We start from the raw sequence: 17452 nt of genomic DNA, 5'->3' as shown, positions 1-17452 counted from the left end.
CAGATGACAAACGTTGGATTTCGTAGGTTTAAGCTTCGAAAATCTTAAATACTTGAAGCTTCTAAGCCAGAGGTTATGTTGTCAATGGATATCACAATGAAAATACTGGACAAGTGTCACGCCTGGAAATGTTATATGATATCTTACTGCAACTGGATGTCAAGGACAACATGTAAAATGACAAATGGGCCCTTAAGAGAATAATATGCTATCACTTCATTTCATCCCAAAGAGTTCCATCAATTCTAAGACTGTTGAGTCTATGAAGGTCATATGTTACAAGTATTTATGAGATGGAGATGATACAGCATATGTGACATTCTGAAGCTATGAATTGGGATGGCTAGACTGATCCCTTGGTGCTCAGGTCAGAAAATAATTACACATAAACATATAGAGAACATGCTATAATAATTCTTTGTTATTTTTAAATGTGGAGTGCTAAATGCCAAGTCAGGCCATAGTGAAGCTGTTTCTAAGTGATAAGTTCAAATAATCATGAGGGATGAAAGATGCTGGATATCATCAAAATTACTCTGGAACATCTCGGGAAGTTGCTATATGAAAGACAGAGACACTCTCAATGAATCTAGCATTAGCCTGAGGCATGGGTAGTAGATACCTTCTATTTTGGGCCATAATGAAAGAGAAGTACATTATTTATAAACATCAGAATCCAAGTCAATGTAACATGGAAATTCGTATGAGGGGCATGTAAGAACTGGGACTGGTTGAGGAACAGAGTTTCATACTCTCGTATTGCATCTACAATCCTCCTTGGGATATACATGCACTGACTGAACTGCTAAAATTGTTAGCTTAATTGCATTATTTAAATGGTAATCTTCCACATTCTTACTCTCTTTTCTCTTCCTCTTTCCTTTCCTTCGCTTCTTTCCCTCCCCTCTTCTACTAACTCTCAACAGTTAGCATTATTTATATCACCCTGTCTCTTTCAGGTGGTATAGACACATTAAGACTTTTTTTTTAAAGAAAAACTTCTATATGACCTATTGTCATCTCCAAGATCTCCAATTTTTCAAATTTCCATATCTTACTTTCTGTAGGCAGAGATTCTTAAATTTTGTGTAAGTTAGCCCTTTTGAGTAGATAATGAAAGCTAAGGACAATTCTCCAGAAAAATCCATTAGATACCTTCAAAATCAAGGTAAAAAAAAATCAAGATCTATGCATGGTTCTATAATTCTCAACTGACATTCTCTAGGCAACCACTGATTTCTCCTTCAACCAGCAGGTGGTCCACATTCTTATGGTCTAACATTCTATTGTGTATCATCACTTTAGAGGGGGACTGTAGTGACCGTAATGACAGTACTGATGATGAAGAGCTAACATTCATTAAGTGTTTAAATCTATATAGATACTTATCTAAGTTCACCTATTTACCATCTGGCACAACCTGAAGGCAAATGTGCTGTTACCCTCACTTGACAATGGTCCTTTCTAATCAGGAGTGCTCTCCTCCTTAGAAGATAGGAAGTGCTGCCTGCTTTTAGGGTTTGAAGCTGGCTGTTGATATACAGCGACACCTGGCTAGTCTTCCCATCAATCTTTTTGGTAAGCATTTGAATTGATTTCTAGCAATTTTATAATTTGATTCTGGATTTTTAAAAGGGGTATCCCTACCTTCCAGAACAGTTTAATTTTATATTACTATTTGTTTTAAAATCAAAATATAATTTCAAAGAGTATTCAATTTTAAAATGGTATTATTTAGGACTTTTGGTGGCAACTATCAGGAATCTAATTTGAAGTAATCTAAGGAAAAAAGAAATATTTATTGGATCATGATCTACAAAGAACTAGTGAACAGTGGAAGTCATGGAAGGAGCAGAGAGGCCATGGGCCTCAGGAAAAACTCAGGCAGAGAAGCTAATGCTGATGGATATATCTGGTTTTCATCTGCTTCTCTCTTTATTCAATTGGCTTTCTTCAAATGGCAGGAAACATGAGCCACCATAGCTTACAAGTTTTATATTTTATATCTTATCATAAGGAGACTGTTTTATCATTTTCTTAATGTCAAGTTCAATAATCTCAGACAATATATTTTATTGACTCAACATGGGCTAATTTGTCACCCTTGGAACAAATCAAATGTTACTTGGAGTAGAGGGATTGGATTATGTGAAAATATACCAGTGCCATAGAGGTATGTGGATAGAATAGGAAGGAAGATATTCCCAGGAAAAAGGACAGAGTAATAAGCACACAATACTTACTGGTTCACTACAAAAGAAAACTCAATTTATTTGTTTGAGGTTTAAATTACAGATGACCATTGGACACGGGGTTTGAACACTTACTTCTTGCTTTACAAAATTAGATTAATACATTGGGAAAAAAATGGTGTGCAAATTAAATTTGTGTCAATTCAATAAATAGGTGACTAGTTGGAAAAAAATTTATAATAAATATTTCCCCAGAGGGGATGTTATTAAAGTAAATAATATTATCCTTAATGTAGGTTTTTACATCACTTTATAGTTAGATAAACTTATAATGAGAATCCAGTGGGAATAAAAGAAGAAAAGCTGTCACTTTTTGCTGAATGCCTTCTGGATGAGTCTGGGACTGTGATTAAGAGGACTTTAACGGGTAGCTCTGTTGGTTAAGCATCCAACTCTTAGTTTTGGCTCAGATCATGATCTCACAGTTCATGAGTTCAAGCCCCACATTGGGATCTGTGCTGACAGTGCAAAGCCTGTTTGGGATTCTCTCTCTCTGCCCCTCCCCTGCTCGCTGTCTCTTAAAATAAACAAACAAACAAACACTTTTTAAAAAGAGAGAACTTTAAGCTAAGCATGAAAGTAAACATGCAAAGTTTACTGGTTTACTTGTTAAAGTTTTCTGATAGTGTAACGGCCACCTGGTGCTTCTAATGAAATAAGGAAAATAGAATTAGCAAGCACAGTGCTTTGAATAACATGATTCTGAGACATGGACCCGGACCAACTTTTAGGAGAATCTAAAGTTTGCGACAGGGAAATTTCACCTCCATGTATTCTGTCACTATGCTGAGTAAAAAGTGGTTCTGGACAAGAGTGTACTTAGAAATTATGTCAGTAAAAAAAGTGTGCATCTTGTGGAGGTTGCATTTTCAGCATTGAACCAGAATCAGGACGTGAAAGACAAATTTCTTTCTCATTTTTTCTCATACCATTAAGTGGGAAAAAAATTACATGTGGAACTTTATGTATTGAAAATACATGGGGTAGTCAGATTGAAGCTTTTCTCCTTGGTCAACTCAAGCAACTTTGAGAAATAGAATGGGTGATGGATGGGGACATGAAGCTCTGAATGCCATCATTTGGAAAAACTAATATCAAAATTTTAGCTTTAATACTTTTTTAAAAGGTGCTTTATATTTATATTTATAATTGATATTCAAAAATCTCTTTTATCTACCATTAACTCTTGAGAACATGATGATTTGGGAATGTCAATTTGTAGCAAAGTTTTTATGCCTGGGAATAAATGTGCATTTGGGCAAGAAATTCAAAAGACAATTTAAGATTGAACAAATATAACCCCTAGTTTATGGTTGAAGGCGAAGTAGCTTCAAAGGACAAGCTGTTAGAAACTCATGGGGGAGGGGAAGGAAAAAAAAAAGGTTAGACTGGGAAAGAGCCAAAGCATAAGGAGACTCTTAAAAACTGAGAACAAACTGAGGGTTGATGGGGGGGGGGGGGTGGTGGAAGGGTGGGGAGGGTAGGTGATGGGTATTGAAGAGGACATCTTTTGGGATGAGCACTGGGTGTTGTATTGAAACCAACTTGACAATAAATTTCATATATTAAAAAAAAAACAAAAACAGAAACAAAGGACAAGCTATTAGCTGGTGTATATGAAGGAAAGAGGGAACAGAGGGATGAGATATGGTGGGGAGAATGCAAAATGGGTATAAAACTGGTAAGACACAAAGTGTGTTTAGAAAGACTGTCATTGTACCTAAATTATAACTATTGATTCCAGGGGAAATAGAAAATAAGATACTAGAAAGATAACTCGTAAGAAAGAAAATCCACCATGATTTTTGGTCATTTAGAATTATGAATCATTAACCATTATGCTATTAGAAGGCCTTATATAGTTGGTCAAGAGTGTGGGCTCTAAAACCTGAGTACAAAACCTTTCTTATTGGTTGTGTGACTTTGAACAACTTAATCTCTTAGATTTCATATCTCCCATCTTCAGAATGTAGACAATAATAAAACTTACTTGAGAAGGTTGTTGTTTGATTGAATGAGCAAATCCATATAATGTTATCACCACAGTGTCTGCTATAGAGCAAATGCCTTAATGAAGTTTTCTAATATTTATGGCTCAATCTTAAAAGTTAACCATCAATACCTATAGACAGAAAAATCTGTCCCATTATGCAACATGCCACATCCTAGTCATATTCCTGACTTCAGTACTCTATGGAATGTTCTTAACATTGCCTGGTTATGGATAACTCCGATCAGGAAACAGTAACAGACTACTCAAGACAGAAGGGACAAAATCTTAATTGCCATGCTTACTGATGAGGAAGCTGATTTAAAGAATACATAAGTGTCCTTTACAAGGCTACCCAAGTAACTGGTGATAGATTAATGATTTTGTCCACTAACTTAAGCTTTTCCCATTACATCATTTGTTCTTAAGATTCTTTGGGAGCCACAAACCTCTTTGAGCATCTGAGAAAAGCCACAGGCTTTATTCTTACCCAATGTATGTCTGCGGCACACATAAAAAAACTTTCTGCATACAATATCAGGAATCCCTTCTGCCTCATGCCTAGTGGGGTCTTGGTTATGGACCTTAGCTGTCAACACCATCCTGATGCTGCCGCCTTGAAAAAAGAACTTTTGGTGCTTTTTGCATCTTTATTCCCCAAGTCCTTCATGCAGCCTTTCATTCTTCCCTCTCTCTGTTCTCTAGACCAGAAAGATAGGAGCAGGAGATCTAGAAGCAATGACTTCTATGTTATAGTTTAGAACTGGTTTGAACCTGAAGTCTTGCCCCATGCATCTTTCGCAAATGTTTCAAGAAATACACAACCAGCTCCAAGAAAAACACATTTCTGCCAAATCCCTCAGGAATGGGGCAAAGAATAAACTTTAGGAAAAATATAAATGTAAACGTATGTCCTTACATGTGACAGTTCTAATTTTTATTATATCAAGACCATATGAAATGAGATAGTACCTCCAGATTGTGCTCACAACACAGAGAAAAATTGCCAAAACTCATTGCTTCCTTTACCTCCTGCAAATGATGACTTGTGATTCAGCTGGAAACATATATCCAAACTAAAATGTTCTCATCAATTGTGGAATGAGTGTGTGTGTGTGAAAAGTTGCAAACTCTCTGGATGCAAAAAAATGCACAGTGGTAGATATAAGAGGATGAAAGATAAGGAGCATTGGATCTTCAAAATAACAAATTGTTATTAGAATATTAGTGAAGGGGTAAGAGGAGGAGGCAAAGGGTCAGAGTGGAGTAAGGAGAGAGAGGAGAGAGAAGCATATGGAGATCAGATGGTCTGCTGTTCATCCACCCCCTGCAATTCTGTCGGTGGCCCAGAGAGGAGGCCTACTGTCCCCTCCAACCTAGCCTAAAGCCTCCAGATAAAACAGCAGGTGTACTGTTATGCTAGGAATGTCATAACAAAATACCACAGACAGGGTGGCTTAAACAACTGAAATTTATTTTCTCACAGTTCTGGAGGTTGGGAAATCCCAGATTAATGTGTCAGCCAGGTTGGCCTCTGCTGAGGCTTCTTTCCATGGCTTCCAGATGGCCACTTTCTTGCTGTGTCTTCACATGGTCTTTCCTCTGTGTGCACACATCCTTGGTGTCACTTTTGTGTGTCCAACTTTCCTCTTACAAGGACACCAGGCAGACTGGATTTAGGACCCACCTCAACATAGCCTCATTTTAACTTAGGTACCTCTATAAAGGCCCTATTTCCAAATGTAGTCACTTAGATACTGGGGATTAGGGCTTCTACACATGATTTGGGGGAGACACAATTCAGCCCACAACAGCAGCATAGCTTATTAGCCCACCAGACTCATAAATGGCATTTACAAAGGTGAGCAGAAGTTTTTGTGGTTTTTATTGGCATAATATTTCTGTAAGGTGAGTCATACAAGGTATGCTCGCCACTTGCCTTTTCAGCTATCAGGACTTGGAAGGTGTAAGATGCACAGTGACTAAATTGGCTCTTTGACCAAGATAGGTACCAAATCTTGCACCAGCTCTCTCTACAAAAAAAAAAAAAAAAAAAAGAAAAGAAAAAAGAAAAAACAAAGCAAAACAAAACAAAAACCAAAAACAACAAAAAACAAAACAAAACAAAAAAACCCTGAAGCGTTTGGGACAAAAGGTTTTCTGTAAACCTGAGAATGGATTTCCAAGAAAGCTGCCAACACTAATATAAAGGCTTTGCTACCATCCAGCTCTCATTGCTGTGTTTACTCACCATGGTGGAACATTTCCAATCCTGTCAGCTTGTCTTTGATTTTACATTTTTTATAGTAACTTTCTAGCCAAATATCAATGCTGCTCACTATCTTTTAGATGTGCAAAATCAAAAGTTGCACAGTGGTTATGTTTTTATTTTATTTAAGGATTATTTCTATTTTTGGCAATCTTTGACAGCTCTTTTCAGCATGGGGGCTGCAATAAACCCATCGAAACATTGGCTTTTATGGAGAGCAAAACAAGCCGGAGAATTATTTCACCCAACTAACTTGGGAGATAGATTCTTGTTCCCTTCAGCCTCTATAAATGCTATGTATCTCCATTACAGGGTTACCTCAGGAATGGAATTTTGTGTCTGGCTTGCATTTTATAAATTTTGTCTCTAGTATTTCACATAAAACAGAGAAGTATTTTTCATATCTTTTATTTAAAGTCAGGACGTCTTCTGGGCCAAAGAGGTGGCTTTTAGAAATGGGGCTGGAACATGATAGTCTGCCCAAAATGGGAGACAAATCTAAAGTGTGCTGAGCTAAGAAACCAGACAGGTTTCAAAAACCTCTTACCATATTTATTTTTATATGTATACTTCATTTTGTGTCCGTTCCCATATGATCTGCCATCAATTACGCAGCGGTAATGAAAACCTCCATGTGTTTTACAAGACAGAGGCACAATACAAGCAACTGGGGCCAGTGAAGCTGCCACTTTAGCTTTTTTTTCTTATTGCCTGCCCCTGCACACCACTGACTCCTTCCTCTGCCCTGCATTTAAAATGCTTCCATTTGTATATCTCCTCCTTTTCATCTTTTAAAGTTTGCTGGAGAAATGATAGTGTTACGTTTCAAAGTACTTTGGAATCAGACCAGGAATTGAAACCCTGGCTCTGTACTTGGTATGAACTTTCTTTCTTGCCTTTTCTCTGCATTAGTTTCCTCAACTTTCAATGAGTGCTAATATGAAGAAAAATGAGTGTATATTTATAAAACAGTTGGTCTAGCGCATGGCTACATCGTATAAGCACTCCATAATTGAAAGCTATTTTTATCTTTCTTATTCTCTCTCTTTTTATTGTTCTTCTTAATTTTGGTTCCCCCTCCTCACCACTGCCTCATCTCCTTTCTGGTCTTTATTACCTAGCCCTCTCTTTCCTCCCCAGTGAGGCAGTTAGTGTATGTATGCCTTTGCCTGTGACCTAATCCAGTGAGTGTCAAACAAGGGGCTGTATTGAGAAGGATTTTTAACTATTCAACTAGTTTACTCAAAAACCGGAAGGAAGCCTTACATTGATCTGTAATAACACTTCCTTGTTTCTTTTCTTTCGGCTCCAATTAAGTCAACTCAGTATAAAGACACTGATTCATGCTTATCAGAAGCTCTAATGAGGAGTTATAAATGTCTTACATTACAAACAGAGAGAACGAGGGGCACCTGGGTGGCTCCGTCGGTTAAGTGTCCGACTCTTGGTTTCTGCTCAGGTCATGATCTCACGGTTCATGAGTTCAAACCCCGCATCTGGCTCTGCACTGGCAGCGCAGAGCCTTCTTGGGATTCCCTCTGTTTCCCTCTCTCACTGCCTCTCCACTGCTCATGCTGTCTTTGTCTCTCTCAAAATAAATAAACTTAACAAAATTTTTTTTTTAAAAAAAGAATGATTAACTTACAAATACACATTTTCTGGGAGTAACATCTTTCAACGTGTAGAGTCCATGTGGATTGGGGGAGAGAATAAATAAATTAAAGGCTTTGTATTTCTCTATTCTCTAACACCAAAGAGGTGGGCTAGATACTTTCACCTGTTCTAAATAATAGTGATATGGACCATGTTAGCATAACTCTTTAATTGAAAGATGCTTTGGTGTTGAGGCTCTCAGCCCTTTCATTGAGGGATACTATAAGAAATCGGCCTATGAATCACATAATTGTATTAATTGTTCAGGAATATTATTGAGGACATTATCTAGTATGTTGTTCAGTATGGCTTCTGTATGAAACCCATTTTACTATTTCATATTAAGATCTAAAAAACTTACAGTCAAATTCAAGTGTCATTTCTATGCACTGAAGTAGTCTTTATAGGCTTGCTAACCATATTATCCATAATCCTGGGGTTTAAAAAGTATTCATATTTTTCTATTTTATAATATTTACCTTAAATCCTCTCTAGAAAAACTAAGAGAATACATTAATAAATAATTCTCATCTCTTCCACTGACTTTTCTAACTTCTTAGCACTCACAGATACCATTTCCTTCAGATGCCATTTCATTCACACACCTTCCTAGGCTCTGTTTATCTCTTGTGTGAGATCAATGACAATAATTTGGGGACATGTATTAAAGTGTGGGAGCTTGTTCTTTCTTCTCTCCTGAGCCCTAGCATTTTGCTTGGCTTGCAGATGTTACTCAATGTTATTTGGTAAGAGGAAATCTATAGTAGTAACTGGTACCCTCTATGTCATACATGACTTTCCCTTGTGATCTTAACTTTGCTAGTGGGGACCCTATTTTTTTCTCTTTTCTATATTTCTATTTCATTTTTTAAGGAATATGGCATATTTTATTTTGGAATAAATGTATGTCACCTTGAGAACATGGACTCCAGACAAAATTCATCCTGAATTGCTTAGTTTGTACCCTACCTGAAAACAGCTGATTATTGTAAGCCAAATTATGCGCAGAATGTAGTTGGCTTATGCCACTTCTTAGTTTAGTAATTTACTGTAGGTTATTGAAGCTATGTGGTATTTTAATTTTGCAAATTGCTTCAAGGGGATTTTGGTCATTTACCCCTAGCCTTTATTAGGTAAGATGCACATGTAACATCATTTTGCAAAGGAGAGTTAAGATATTGATAAAAGATAGCATGTGGCTTAGCACACTTTGAAGGTCACGGATCTGGAATAGGACTTCTTGGGTTTGAACTCTAAATTCTTTACTTACTTGTTTGTCACGTGATTTTGAACAAGTAACTTAGTTTTTCGGTACTTTGTTGTTTTTGTTTTTTAGTCTGCATAGTGGGCTTAATAATGGCACTTTTAGTTTAGTTCAGAGCCTGGTGCATAAACAGTATTATTTTGTTGGTGATTTTTAATTTTCAGGATAAAACTGTCAAAACTGGTCTGCCATGAACTGAAACATAATTATACTTAATTGCCCAATTTCCATGTCTCAGGGCCCTTTGTTATCGGGTTCCTCTTTTCCAGAGAAATCTGTCCTTTACTCCAGTATTATACTTGGACATTGGGCAATAAGAAGAAATAGTATATGTATAAAACGAACCTGAAAAAGAAGTTGATGATTTAAATAAATGAGCATTGTTTCTTATAAAACCCAGGAAAGATAAAGAGCCCCACTCAGTTCATTAACCAGTTACTAAATGGTGTTTGTGTTATCCCCATGAATACTAAATGAATTCATTATGATATGTGCTATTACAGTGAATAGCAAATGAATTCATAACGATGGGCTCCATAAAAATATTCCTAATGGGGAAGTTATGCATTATCAAGCTGGTTTCTAGAGTAACTGAGGCTTACATTTAAATGGGGGACATAAATAATACCAGGCACAACATTGGTTAGTTGGAGTTATTTGAGTAGGTTCTACAGAACCGAAAACATAGTTCATGTCTTGGTGATGTGTCCATAGCCTCACATGACTCTCAGTTTTTGGTTTCTGTCCTTTATTACTGGTGGCTGATGCCTAATTTTGTCTTGGATTCAAAGAGAAGGATGCGATTATATGCAGCTGGTCAACAGTAAACCTAAGTTTTGTGATGACACAGATCAGGTGAGAAAGTCTTGCAGGGTTTTCAACCTTTCCTGCCCAGAGGCTATCTGAAGGAATGGCTGCCACACTTGACCAATCTGCAGCTCAGTTGCTGGCCGTAAACTCCAGTGAACCCCCTCATCTGCCCACTTTTTCTCAGCAGAAGAATAAAATAAATTTTAGAATTAATGGCATGAATGGTGTACCCTTGAAGTAATATTTGAATTTTATTGACCATCGTAAATAGATTATGAAGTCATAGCAGCAACAAAAGCACAGATGGTGTCTTATTATAAACCTGCAAACTACGAGCGATGAGCCTGAAGACCACTCAGAGGGCACTTGTGGGCCATCAGTGGTCTAGAAATCATACGATAGCCTCTCATCTAAAGGTATAATTAATTTCTTAGGAAAAAAATGACACAGCTTCTTGGTTCATAATAAAATTAAAATACTTCCAGGGCTTAATTTTCAAGAACCAGCAGTTTTACATGTCACCCTAATTTATGATTACATTTGAGCTTATGAGAGTAAAAATTTAGCAAGAAGTGTAAAAAGTAGAAGAAATAGAAAGTAGAACTTTTCTAATGTAAGCAGTTTAACAATTCAATTAAGTAACATTACTTGCAGCCTACAGTGTGCAAAGCATTGTGTGAGATACATAAATAAGACATTGTTGGTCTTCAAGAAAGTTTCCATATAGTCCATCATGTACACATTTTGGGGCACGGAGATAAACATTTTAATCTAATGCTAGCACAGAGTACTGTACGAGGAGCACTCCCAGCTCCAAGAGTTCCCCTCCAGATTATAAGGAAATTCTTAAAAATAACTGGATTTGCTAGTGCCTGGGCCCCCTGCCCATGCGAGGGAGAGGAAATGAAGTGAGCACAGCACGTGTGTTCTCACTCAGAAATCGATCCAATTCTGAGCACAGCTCTTGTAATCCACCAGCTCCTCAGGTTGAAACTACAAGCCAATCTCCTTCTCTTCACTCTCCACAGAATCACTGCCTTGGATAATGTTTCTGCCAACTTGGATGAAGATGCCCTCATGGATGGTCCCAGTCTTGGAGTCCTCAGGGGTGGTTTCCCTGAAGCTCGCTGGACCTGTCTTCACCACTCCCAGAGCATGGCAACCACAGGTCCTGATTGCACGTACTTCACCAGGCTGGCAAAGAGTGGATGGTCTTTCAGATCAATGTATTGTTCCTTGAGAAGGTCTTGAATTAATTTCAGAAGTCTGAATTAATTTCATAGCAATGAAGCAGGATCCCTTTTGCTCAAAACACTTGATGACCTCTCTCCCATGAGGCTGCGCTGGACCCCATCAGGCTTGATGGCAATGAAGGTGTGTTCACTGTTGGCCATGGTGCTGGGGATAGAAAGCCCTCCATCTGCTTGGGTTGCAACTCCATCTGGGGCCACCCCATCAGGTACATATTGAAGGATGATACAAGTTAGACTAGGATAAGACTTAGAACCAACACACATTCATTATGGAACATGAATAGTAGCAAAACGACAGCAAACATTTCTATAGAACTTGCTAGGTGCCATGAACTTTTCTAAACACTTCACATAAATTAACCCATTAGGCCTTGTAACAAGCCTGTGATGTAGGCACTATTGTTATCCCCAATTTAAATGTGAGGAAACTGAGCCACAGATGGTTAAGTAACTCAGAGATACCTAACTGACCAAGACCTTTTCTTGCTTTCCTTCCATGATAGAGGGTTGTTGCTGAGAAGCAACTGCTCCCTGTGGAGAATTTAGAGGTTGTAGTAGAGCATGGAGCCCCAAGATGGAACATGGATTCCTGATACCATGAGAAAGATCAGACTTTACAAAAAAAGAGTGTGGTGTCAAATGCAGAGAGATATAAAATAGAACAATTGGTGAGAAAAACACAGAAAAATACTTGATAATTAGAACACCAATGGTATTCTTAAGTAAGTGGTTCATTGAAGCAGTAACACATGGAAGTGTTTTCCAAATTATACCCAATTAAAGAAAGAATAGGACACCAAAAGCTGCTCTGCTCCTCTGAGGAGTTTGGCGTTGATGGCCTGGTGAGTGAGGGTAAGATTAATTGTAGGGTATATTTTAAAAGGAAAGCATGACAAAATAAGCATGGAGTAAGGTGAAGACTGATTGTTGGAGAGGAAGAGTCAATGGAGACAGACTGAAGATGCAATCACCTTTACATGATATACTTTGTACACTGTTAGCAGGATAGGAGATTGGTCAAAAATGCAGCTTTTTTGTTAGCTATAGTGATTGGACACCACTGTGTGAGGAAACATGGCTTCATAGTGATCTCTACTCTCTATTTTTTGTTTAATTTTCTTGTAATTAATTAGTTTTTATTTATTTAATTCAATTTATTTATTTAATTCTTTAAGTATCTTCACTCTTCATTGAAAGTCCAGGGGAAAATGCCAAGAATTTCATCAGGAGACTCTGAAGTGACATTGAAATGGGCCAAACATTGAAAAATTTAAACACTTTCTCCTGGCCTCCCTGAAGGGACTCTCTGGGTTCACTTCCTTCTGTGTCCTGGTAGTGAGTTCATTTCCTTCCCTCTTTGGATCACAATCACAAATGAAGTAGATCCCTTGGTTAATGAAGAGCTTGAGCTAATTGTTCAATCTTTGACCCATTTCAATATCACTTCAGGGTCTCCCGATGAAATTTTTGGCAATCTTTTAGGCTCTGTGCCTTCTGTGTAGAAAGTATTAAAACACACACGCACACATGCACACACTCCTCCAGTCAATATAATTATAATACACAAAAGTCACAGTTTTGAGCAATTTCCCTTATTACCTTTATATATAATATATATTATGGTTCAAGTAACTTTGGTTATCTCAACTTTATTAAAACAATGGCATTAGTGCTTGACTCGCTTGTTATTGGCACATACACTTTCAGAAATGAGAGTACTTCTCACATAGCACCAGCAAAATGTTAAATGAATTAGATGTAATTAAACATGAGTTTCAACCTACCTCATCTCATTCATGTGAAACAGGTATTATTATGCTGTTTTACAGTTGAAGAAACACGTTAAGTGACTTACCTGAGGTCACATGGCATGGAGAGGAAAACAAGGTCTTTAATGGACTCCAGATGTCTGACTAGGGTTTCCCCCTGCCTTATATTTGTTTCATTTGTACTTGAAAATTTGAAAGTAGAAGGCAAGTATAAACTTAAACTCCACTATGCTATTCAAAAATAATGTTTTTCAGGGGTGTCTGGGTGGCTCAGTCTGTTAAGCATCTGACTTTGGCTCAGGTCATGATCTCACAGCTCGTGAGTTCGAGCCCTGCATCAGGCTCTGTGCTGACAGCTCAGAGCCTGGAGCCTGCTTTGTATTCTGTATCTCCCCCTCTCTCTACCCCTCCTTGGCTCACTCTCTGTCTTTCTCTGTCTCTCAAAAGTAAATAAATGTTAAAAAAAATTTTTAAATAAAAAAATAATAACGTTTTTTAGTGTAATGACTCCTAAAAACTGTTCACAATCTTGTAATGTGGCTTATGCCTCAGCAGAAATAGCTCTTGGCACTTTGAAGGAGGGACCATTTTATACAGCCTAAAAATGCCCCGAAATAAGGCTACTTAGTAGCAACTTTATTGATAACTTCTTGAATATAAAATACAAACAGAGTCTAAATGGGAAGGAATAATTTTGTGGGGGGAGAATGGTATTATTAGCATCCTTAGAGTCAACATGTACTTAGCATGAAAAAGCAATGTTCCTGAAGAAAAATGATGTGGATTTATTGATATTGGTCTCTAGAACCCACTGGAGGTAATTGATAACCAATTGCTTAACTGTCCTCAATATCTTTTCTATATCTACCATAACAACTATAATAATAGCACAAATGAAATAATGCAATCATTTATTCCTTCAAGCAACTGTTTTTAAGTAATTATTTGGTGCCAGGTCCTGGGATTAGCATTTTGGACACAAAGGTGAATGGAGTGTTTAATCTATTCCCTTGGGGCTCTTGTTCTCTAGTGTGTGTATTTTGGGTACTTATTTATATGTACATATGTATGTGGTATAATACACAGGAACTTTAAAATGCATTGTAAAAGAAATCATATTAAAGATAACCTGGCATCATGCTCCAAACTAACAGTTGTCCCACATGACTCCAATTCTAAACTTTTCCAGGGTGGGGCATCTGGGTGGCACAGTTGGTTAAGCATCAGACTTTGGCTCCAGAGCCTGGAGCCTGCTTTGGACTATGTGTCTCCCTCACTCTCTACCCCTCCCCGACTCGTGTTCTGTTCTCTCTCTCTCTCTCTCTCTCTCAAAAATAAATAAACATTAAAAAAAATTAAACTTTTCTAGGGAAGAAGCAGCCTTATGTAGCACTTTTCTCACCACGCTTCCTCCTCTCTTCCCTACCAGCTGGTTCAATGCCTTGGGCTTAGTGAGTGGCCAAAAATTACTAATTCAATGATTTCTTGATTGGCTTATGGTGATCTTTATTTTTGAAGATACATATTTAGCATTTTTCTGGATGGCAATAACGATTTTTAATGATTGGTTAGCTTTTTTCTTTCATCAAACATTGATGAATGCAACTAGATGTCCTGGGTAGTTTGTGGATAGTTGTCATTGAGTTCAATTTACATCTAAACAAGATCTTGATTCTCCAGGATTGCTAAAGATGATTTGGTGTGCTGTCAAAATTATTTCCTAAGGTCAGTAAATCAGGCAGTGTCAACATAATACCAGCACCAGTAAGTGATCTAACTTTTAAATCCACAGGGTGCTTTACGTTTGCCCGTCCAAAGAAGGAGAAAAAGCTTGAAGAACCCCAAACTTGCTTGGGCCTCGATGGCAAATCACTCAGTCACTTGTCTTACCTCTCTAGGAAGCTCTGCCTGAAAAACAAATCAAGCATATCTAACGCTGATAAAGCTTCAAATGCAAAACAAAGCCCAGAACCTGATAAATCCCTTTGCTTAAAAACAAAACCGAAGGAAGTTAAGTGACTTTAAGAGAAAAGCTTTTGTTTAGCAGCCACGGATATGCATGCTGTGTAGTCTTTTGGGAGATTGGGGATGAGAATTTAGCTTGCATAAATGATCCTACTGTTTTAATGAATGATTATGAAATGACCAGAAAAAAGCATATTGTTGTTTCATTTCGATCAGGGATTAAGGTAATACAGTGGAACAAGTTTGATAATTAAACAGCTCCAAGAAAACTGATGTTTACTTAAAGAAATTTAAAACTAAGCCATTCTTTGCATCATATAATCTAGGAAACAACATTTTTTGTTTGTTTATTGTCATGAAAGCCACTTTGTTCTTAATCAGCTAGGGCTCACTCTTCCCTGAGAGGTTGAAATTACGTGCCCCAAAGTTGATGACGTACATTGCAATGCAATAAAATTGTCTTGAAGAGGTCAAGGTCCTTTCATAAGTAATTAGATTTTGAATTAGCTCTCCTTTGGAGGATACTCTATGGTAAATTTCACCATATTTGGTGTTCGTGTGTGTGTGTGTGTGTGTGTGTGTGTGTGTGTCCGTCCTTTCTGAAATATTTAGCGCTGTGGACCCCTCCTTACTTTTTTAAATACTGTCTACTTACTGTTGGATGCCATGATAGCTAACTCTCTGAATATTCTCCCCCATCCTTTTACTTCTTAGTCTCATTTCTGGGAGGTTTTCTCCTTTACCCCATCCTTTTAAAATGAATCCTTCTCAGCTTTCTGCCCAGGTTCCTTCTGTATCACGCTCCACCTGCTTCTTGAGTGATCTGGGTAATGACTCCAGATCTTCTGTTCAAATCCTTCTCTTAAGCTCTCTTTAACAGCCTTTATGGACTTCTCTACTTTGCTATTTCCCAGACACCTAAATTTCAGTGTGTTAAAAACTAAAGTTGTTATTTCCTCTTCACACTTGTCTCCTTTTCTTTGTTCACTATTATTGTTAAATACTAGCTTCCCAAATATCATCAGCCTAGCACAACCTGTTGAGATAAAATTTAGTTTATTATGTTAAATTAATTAAACAAGAAAGTCATTAGACTGAAGTGGCTTTAATGACTTAGTAACCTATGTAAGCAAACCAGAAACTTGAACTTGTAAGTGCCTCAAGGTCAAGAAATCAAGACCTAAGGACAACCAATCACAAACAGCCAACTAGGCTTTCCCAAATAATGCAAGGACTTAAGGTGTAGCCTATCACATAATTTCCTTGCTTTGTTTCTACCCCTTCTCTATAAAGTCTTGCCCCTAGCTCCTGTTGGTGGAGTATTTCTAGTCACTAATCACTTCTGGTTTGATCACCGTCAGATTTGAATCGATTTTTGCTCAAATAAACTTAAAAATTTTAATATGATTCCATTTATCTTTATTACTTCTTTACTAGGGTAAGAGAGAACATACCTTCTCAGTAGAACTTTGATAGTGTTCAGGGATGGACACAGGGACGGAAAGCCAGGTTTGAATTTATTTAGAGTTGAAACTTTTGTTTAAGATGTGTTTCAATGTGGGGACTTGATAGGATTAAGTAAGGATCCCCATGCAACCATTCAGGATTGGTGGAAATAGCAAGGTGAGAATTTTTTGAAGAAAGGAATTGAAAGACTCTTAAGGCACAAACTACTGATGCTTTCTAAGGAAAATTTGGTATGTGTTTCCAGAAGTTTCTATAATGAAAAATCAAGCTATTTGCCTGAGGTAGAGTCTTCAGGAAGGGTAAAGTTTTACTAATGAAGAAAATAGAAGAGTAAGTCAACAATAAATTACACGTGTGTGCAAGGAATGGGTAGTTTCCATCCTCAGTATCCAATCTGTGTTCAGAGGTGGGTGGGCTGGTTCTCATTATACACAAACCTGTTTGGGACAACTGGGCAGCTGATGGCAATGAGAACATACAGCTGCTTCACATATTCATATAGATCTCTCTCACACTTTCTCTGAAAAATCTATTCACAAATGATCATTGCTAATAAAAATTCCTTTTAATACATATTTAATTTGATAGCTTGCACATCTAAGAGAATGAATTTTAGCCCATTCGTGATCACTCTGGACAGTTCTTTAGTCCCCAGTATATATCAGGTACATAACTCTGTTATACTGCCCATGACACCAGGGCACTTTGTAACCTAATTTTGCATGTATGCTTTCCCGATTCATTGAAAAACCTTTGAAGG

At 37.5% G+C, this 17452-nt stretch overlaps 1 pseudogene; it reads right to left on the bottom strand.

Moving 5' to 3' along the window:
• Positions 1–11171: 11171 nt before the first annotated feature.
• LOC132670901 (nucleoside diphosphate kinase A pseudogene) lies at positions 11172–11632 on the bottom strand (annotated as a pseudogene).
• Positions 11633–17452: the final 5820 nt, after the last annotated feature.

Source organism: Panthera onca, chromosome C1 (assembly GCF_046562875.1).
Source record: "Panthera onca isolate mPanOnc1 chromosome C1, mPanOnc1 haplotype 2, whole genome shotgun sequence".
NCBI classification, from domain to species: domain Eukaryota; kingdom Metazoa; phylum Chordata; class Mammalia; order Carnivora; family Felidae; genus Panthera; species Panthera onca.
The sequence above is the reverse complement of the archived record's forward strand: the minus strand, read 5'-3'. Positions and strand labels throughout refer to the sequence as shown.